We start from the raw sequence: 8,017 nt of genomic DNA, 5'->3' as shown, positions 1-8,017 counted from the left end.
TACCCATCCACATATCCACCCATCCACATAACCATCCATCCACTCATCCAAATATCCTCCCATCCAAATATCCACTCATCCATATATCCATCCATCCATCCACCCACCCATCCAAATATTCACTCGTCCACCCATCCACCCATCCAAATATCCACTCATCCATATATCCATCCATCCACCTACCTACCCATCCAAATATCCACTTCTCTATATATCCATCCATCCACATATCCACCCATCTACCCATCCAAATATCCACTCATCCATATATCCATCCATCCACACATCTACTCATCTACCCATCCACATGACCATCCATCCACTCATACAACTATTATCCACCTATCCGAATATCCACTCAGCCATATATCCATCCATCCACATATTCACCCATCCACCCATCCAAATATCCACTTCTCCATGTATCCATCCATCCATCCATCCATCCATCCATCCATCCATCCATCCATCCATCCTCTTATCCACTCATCCACCCTCCAGATATCCAGCGAGTGCCTGGGTGTGACAGACAGTGGTTGGCCCAGGAATCCAGCTGTGAGTGTCCACTCCGCCCTGCTGGACCTGATGTGAGAGGAAGGGAGACACATGGCTCGCTGAGGCTCCATGCAGTGCAAGTGCAAGTGCAGGGAAGGAGGACGGGGCGGCAGTGGCGTGCTGGGTGGCCTCACTAGTGAGGTGCCGTTTGAGCCCTGATGAAGCCAGGGAGGGTTCTCCGAGGTGAGCACTTGTTTCACAGGTTCGAGGGAGCACAGGCACCAAGATGCTTGGATTGTAAAATTCCAAAAGTTGGGATCTCAAGGAGGTTGGAGCTGACGTGGCTGGTCAGCACCCATCCTGCCCTTTGACTCCACAGGCAGGGACTAGGGGCTGGAGGGCGAGGTTTGGGTCATTCTTCCCCCTCCATCGACCAAGGGTTCATTCCACAGATGGACCTCATGTGCCTGCTGTGCGCAGGTGTTGCTGAGCCTGGGTCTGCCCGGGCCGTGCCCACTGCCTCCCAGTGTCCCTTTATGGACCTGGCAAAGCTCTCGTGACTGTGGCAGTCCCTCACCATCTGGCCTCTGACCATCTTCCATCACCTGACACCGCGAGCTCACTGAAGCCCCTTCCCAGAGGCCTGGGAGGGCTCCTCCCCACAGGGTGATTAATGGCCACAAGGGGTCACAGCCAGGTCCCTGTTATCGCCAAGCTGGGTCTGGCCTGGGATTGTGCAGCCCCCAGTTCCCTCACTGCATGGTCCCTGTGTTCTGGGGACATAGAAGACACCCCTGACCACAAATCCAAAACAAGCGACGGGGATCTGGGGCCTGTTGCCAGCCTGGGGGGAGTCTGGGGTTTCTGATAGTGTCTTATCATCTTGCTGTGACCAGTTAGGGCCAGCCAGAAAGGCTACCTCCCCACCTGGGCCACAGCCTCCCTCCCAACCACGGCCTCCCCACCTTGGTTATGACCTTCCCACGTGAGCCCCAGCCTCCCATGGGCCATAGCCTTCTTCAGTGCCACTGCCTGCTGCCTCCTGGAGCCCCACCGCTCCTCTCTGCACCCCTGCCGGCCTCCTGGCCTCCTGTCTACCCTCACATCCATCTTCCACCCTGAAGCTGGGGGGCTATAAACACAGGCCTGAGCCCATCCCCTCTTCCAGTCTTCCATGACACCCACCCTGGCTCCCCAGAGCCTGAGGAATCAGGTGGAAATTCCTCCCGCCAAACGGAGCCCAGCCTATCTTCCTGAGCCGGCCACCCGCCATGTTGCCAGCCCCCTGTACTACAGCCACAGAACCCTTGCGGGCCGCAATTGGTGTCTGTGTTTAGGATCTTCCTGCAGGCCAAGTCCACCTCTTCTCTGCCGATCAATATTTGATTCATCCATGTAGACCTGTCTGAAACGCCACCTCCTCCGTTCAGTCCATCCTGGTTGGAGCCAGCGATTCTTTCCCTGTGCTTTCATGTGATGCTGCTTTACCCTTCATGGTCATGAGCTCAGCGAGGTGGCTCTCATGGTCCCTGATACACGTGTAGCTGAAGCACAGAGAGGTTTAGTGGCTTTTCAAAGTCACACAGCTCCATTGGGCCTTCATGGACCTGGGCCCTGTTAGTCCCATGCTTTTCCTGGAACTGCGGACTTATCCTCCCCACATTTATGTTGCTTGGAAGAGCTTCAGACTTTCTAGAAATTGTGGTGTTGGGTGGCTGTCCTCTGGTCTGGGCTGTCTTTGCCAAGAACTGGTCAAAATGAAGAATAAGGGGCTTCCCTCTTACTCTTGGCTTGTCAAATCCTAGGCCCTCTTCCTAGAACTTTCTAACAAAACACAGATTGCTTCTACATGTGGGGATCGTCCCTGTCAGCCTCTCTTTTCTGAGAACCTGCCCTGCCTCCCGAACTGCGGGGGTACTGCCCTCAGGCCGGGTCCAAAAAGCTGCCCTTGACCTTTAGGTCTGTTCCTAGCAGATGGCAGTGGGGGCAGTCACTGGCTCCAAACCACAAGGCCTGGGACTCACTGAGAGCCACATTCGTTTGACTTCCACATCTCAGAGAGGATTTCTCTCTACTTAAAAATCAAGCTGTGGGCCGGGCGCAGTGGCTCACACCTGTAATCCCAGCACTTTGGGAGGCTGAGGCGGGCGGATCATGAGGTCAGGAGATTGAGACCATCCTGCCTAACATGGTGAAATCCCATCTCTACTAAAAATACAAAAAATTAGCTGGGCGTGGTGGTGGGCGCCTGTGGTCCCAGCTACTTGGGAGGCTGAGGCAGGAGAATCACTCAAACCCGGCAGCAGAGATTGCAGTGAGCTGAGATGGCGCCACTGCACTCCAGCCTGGGCGACAGAGCAAGACTCTGTCTAAAAAAATTAAAAAAAAAAAAAAAATTCAAGCTGTGATGATGAGGGTGGTCACCGCTGCTTGCTGTTTTCGAAGTCCTCACTATGCACGCGGTCACGTGTGAATGAATCTTAATCTATTCTCCGACCTTGCTGGGAAGGAGGTACCATTCCTGCATTTGACAGACCTGGATCCTGAGACAAGCACACCCAGTACCTGGCCCAGGTCACAACCGGGTGGAGTTTGAGCCCAAAGAGTCTTGAGTCCAGCCTCATGCCGCCAAGTGCCTCAGGAGCACTGTGAGCCGGCCGAGCCCCTGAGGGCGGGCGGCTTCCTTCCCTGTGTCCTGAACCCTGTGCTGCTACAGGGAGGCCTTGGGCTCGCTCCCCAGAGAGCTCAGCTTGGAAGGAGCTTCTCATCCCATTCAGAGGTGAGGGGACAGCGGGAGAAGGCCTCTTGCTTTATCGGCCAGCGCTCCCTAAGACTCACGCTTCTCAGGCCACTCAAAACCAAAACTGCGCCACCAAGATCTGAAGCCATTCCCGATTTTCTTGTCAGGAAACTTGGAAAGTGGCTCCTGTTCCTTGATGCCACTCAGAACTGCCATCGAGCGCTGCCCACAGCACTTAGCATGGAAACTGAACATCATCAAAGGAATTGCCCTAGAGGTCATCACCTCCCTGGGTTTTGTGTTTCTACCTCCCTAGGTTGTTGGGCTAACCCTGGACCATTCCCTTGGGAACTAGGACAGGGTAAGGTGGCATTCCCACACTCACCAGGCTGGGCTACAGGTTTCTGGGGAGAACAGAGGTGGTTTCCCTGGAATATGCAAGAACTGACAATTGCCTGGGCCCCCGGCAGTCGGGCGGTCCCGGCCCTCCCTGCACTCGTTTGGAGCGTGTCTGCAGAATCCACTCGGGTGCGTGGCACGTGACGTGTCATCCTCAGCAGGGAGCGGGTGGAGGGCATCCGAAGAGGGAAGGAGCAGGTGTCTGGAACTGGGGGTGGGTACTTTCATGGCACACAAGGACCCCCAGCAGCTGCTCAGGGGGCTTTTCGGGGAGTGGAGGCATGGTTATGGGAGTCTTGATTCTTGGAAGTCATCCACTGCTGATGCCGTCCTGGGATTCTCTTCTACACAAGAAACATTGAGTTCCTACCGGGTACCTCCCAAGCCCTAGGGGATGCAGCGGAGAACAGAAGAAACCTCCTGTTCTCTAGACAAGGCCTTTGCCCTCATTCTCACAGCCGTGCCGCCCTGCCTACCTGCCCACAGCCATCAGCCTCATCTGCCCACACTCAGCCCCCTCTTCCCAGCCGTCTCCACACTCTGCTCTGCTGGGGCCTGTCCAGTCGCCCCTTGATCTCTGACCCACCCGTCTGGCCGCCTGCCTCCAGGAAATGTCGGATCTCTTACACAATGCTCACTGTCAAACCCTCAGCCTTCCCCACCATCCCCAGGGAGCCTTGGCTCACCCCTACTGCGAAGGCTGCAGGTCTTGTGGCGGCCACAGGCCTAGGGAAAGCACCTGGGCCTTGTAACGACTGCCACCTGGTGGCCAGGACGGGGACGGACTCTTTTGACGGCTGCCCAGCAGCAGGGTCCAAGGGGATGGACGGGGCTGGGTGGTCAGGTGCCCAGAAAACAGTGGGATAGGCAAGAAATGGCCTCAGGAATCCTCTCTGGGACAACTGAAAGGTGCCCTAAAGGCCTGTTTTTAACCAAATTTACTCCAGTGGATACTCAAACCCTAGGGGTTCAACCAGAAGCCGATCCCCCAAGCCCAATTCCCCATTTCTAAGATGGTGTCAACCAGGGCTGGGGTCAGAGGGGCTGCAGGGCCCACATGGCAGGCACAGTCAGGAGAATGTGAAGGGAGGGTCTCTAGGTGCCCAGCAGAGGCGTCCCTGGGATGCCTTCCTAAGTCAACCCAAAAGGTCCTTCTATCTGGTCCTTCACACCTACTTCCCAACAGCACATCTGGACTGGCAGCAAGGAACCTTGCCCTGCAGGATGGATCCGTCCGTCCGTCCGTCCGTCCGTCCGTCCGTCCCTCCGTCCATCCCATCCATCCATCCGTCCGTCCGTCCGTCCGTCCGTCCATCCATCCCATCCATCCGTCCATCCATCCATCCGTCCGTCCATCCCATCCATCCCATCCATCCGTCTGTCCGTCCGTCCGTCCATCCATCCCATCCGTCCGTCCGTCCGTCCATCCCATCCATCCGTCCATCCATCCGTCCGTCCATCCCATCCATCCCATCCATCCATCCGTCTGTCCGTCCGTCCATCCGTCCATCCAGCAGGGCCCATCCGTCCATCCAGCAGGGCCCATCCATCCATCCAGTATCTACAGAGCAAGTGCCTTCCACACAGAACTTGGTTCATTAAGAAGGGAGCCTGTGCACACACACAGCTGGGCTGCGGGAGATACAGGGGGACTTCTGCAGTCTGGGTCCCTGAGGTGCCAAAAGGAAACAATGACCACTCTTGGCAAAGAGAGTCACTGGAGAAGCCACCTTGAATTGGAGGAGCAGAGAACCAGGGCCCAGAACTTGAGTTGCCAAGGATCCCAGGGCAGCTAGGAACCCAGCAGGGATTCAGGGAAAGGACCTGAGATACCGAGACTGCCAAAAGCCGACAAAGCGGCCTCCAAGAGGACCCGGTGAGGGATCTGTGGCTGGAGCTCATCAGGGACTGAGCAGGAGGCTGTTCCTGGACCCCTGGGGATCCACGATGGATGCCAGCTCCGGCCAGGCTCCACCTTCCAATGGGAGGTCCAGGAACCTCATGAACCAGAAAGGGCTGGCTTTATCCTGCAGCCCACATCAGTCCAACTGGATGACCAAGTGCACGGCTGCCTCCCCTGGCTGGCTCATCTGGCAGACCTTCCCTAGGAGAAGGTAGGGAGGCCGAGGACCCTGCTGTTCCTGGGTCTCCACTGGGCAGCAGGAAGGACCCCAGGGGTCCAGTGCAGGACAGACTTTTCCACTGGTCTTGGGGCCTGGCAGCTTCATCCCCAGTGTCTGGGTAGCTGGTTCTGATTTCAAAGCTGAGTTCAGATATGTACCCTGGCCTTCTGGGCTGCTCAGGTGAGGCTGACGGTGGTCACTGGTCTGTGTTGGCGCCCAGCCACACTGCCCCGGGTCTCACCACGTTGTCAGGCTAGTGAGGGCTCTTAGCTCAGATGAGGGGTCCTCACGTCTCCTCAGTTTCCACACAGAAGGGCCCCGCCACCATTCATCAGCTGATCACATCCACAACTGTAGAGCTCACCAGTGCTGATTTTTGAGGGCCTGGAAGCTTGCAATCCCGTGTGTGTGTGGGAGGCCACCGCTGATCTCTCCACGGTGCATCCTTGCCCTCAGATACGTGATTTTGTCTTACCCAGGTGAGGCCTAAGTGAGGTCTCCCCTCCCTAGACTTACCGTGGACACTTACCAACCATGCAGCCACACACCCTGCGGCACACCTACACTGTGCTGAGGCCCTGGGACTTACACCATGTCCTGCCAAGTGCCATCTCCCTAGCCCACCTGCAGTGGAACCAGCGGGGCTGCTGAGCCACCATGTCCAAGCTGAGGATGCATTTCCAGGAACAAAGGGGCAGAGGGCACGCCTTGGGGCAGCAAGAGGCGAGGGCCCAGCTTGGGGGTGCTGCTGGAGGACAGCACCATTTCCCTCCACCCCGTCCACCCAGCAGATGTCTGGTTAGCATTCCCAGCCCACTTCCTCACATGCGTGCATGGCAGAGTGGTGACAATGGCCACAGCTGTTCACACCTGAGAAGCTGCCCAGCTCTGATGAGGCCTTGTTGTAGCATCAACCTACCATCTACTCAAGACGCTTGGGTCCAATCATTTGACCACCCTGAAATCTACACCTCACAGACCTGTACCTGCTAAACACAGCAGCTTCCTAAAGGGGGGCAGTCCCAGAGACCCACAAAGACAGCACCTGGATTCCAGCCTCTCCCAGCCACCCCAGTGCCATCCTCTCACTCAAGACCTGGACTGAGAGCCACCTGGGGCTCCCGCGGCCGGCCTGTAGGCCCATTCCTGTGCCCTGGTCAGCTACGATGCTGAGCAGGACCCCTGCTGTTTGCCTCGAGGACCGTCACTGCGTGTGCCACTCGGGTCCTTGTATGACGATGCTTTCTCAGGTCCTGAGTGAGGCAGTGCCTGGTGCCTGCTGCTCCCCAAGTCTTTACCACGTGGCGGATCCTGCCTGGTTTGAGGGCAGTTTACCAACAGCCTTCTGGGCTGTTCTCTTCACATGTCCCAAAACATCCAGAAACTCATGGCCCCATGCCAGATGACAAGGGGTGGACACACTTCCCGGGACAATCCTGAGGCTTCAGGAAAACGCCCTCGACAGGTTCTTAAGCCACAGTACAGATTCCCGACAGGTTCTTAAGCCACAGCGCAGATTCCAACCATGCCTGCCCATGTGGCCATGTCCACACGCTGCAGGCTGCCTGCTGCCCCTTTGGAGGGTCAGAGCCCCCTAGGACTGGGATACATCTGCCACCTGAGGGCGACTCTAGAGCTGGGCGGGAGGGTGGGGTGCTGGGGCACTGGCTGGCCTTGGGGAGAGACAGGTGAGGGCGGCTCTGACGTCTCCTGAGCAGGGAGGCTGCCACACGCCCATACACGCTGGCGACGTCCACAGATTAGAGGTGTGGGGTGAATGGCGAGGGGTAGGGGAAGATGCTTTTAGTCCCAATGCCAATGCCTGCTTAGGGCCCATCCCGTTGCTGGGGGAGCCTCCACAGAAAGATGGCACCCTCACCAGGGAAAGCCTCTTCCCAGACAGAGGATGTTTCTGGAAGCCGCTCAAACAGGGTCCTGAGTAGCAGGGAACAGCCGACTCTCCCTCTGCTCCTTCCCCACCTAGCGAACAGCCAGGACCCTCGCCCACTCTCCAGGAATGAGACAGCGCGTGGGAGACACCCAGGGGTTGTAGTGTATAACAGCCAGGATCCTCGCCCACTCTCCAGGAATGAGACAGCGCACGGGAGACACCCAGGGGTTGTAGTGTATAACAGCCAGGACCCTCGCCCACTCTCCAGGAATGAGACAGCGCACGGGAGACACCCAGGGGTTGTAGTGTATAACAGCCAGGACCCTCGCCCACTCTCCAGGAATGAGACAGCGCACGGGAGACACCCAG

This window comes from Macaca mulatta, chromosome 1 (assembly GCF_049350105.2).
Source record: "Macaca mulatta isolate MMU2019108-1 chromosome 1, T2T-MMU8v2.0, whole genome shotgun sequence".
In the NCBI taxonomy this organism is placed as follows: Eukaryota; Metazoa; Chordata; class Mammalia; order Primates; family Cercopithecidae; genus Macaca; species Macaca mulatta.
This window is presented reverse-complemented; position numbering follows the sequence as displayed.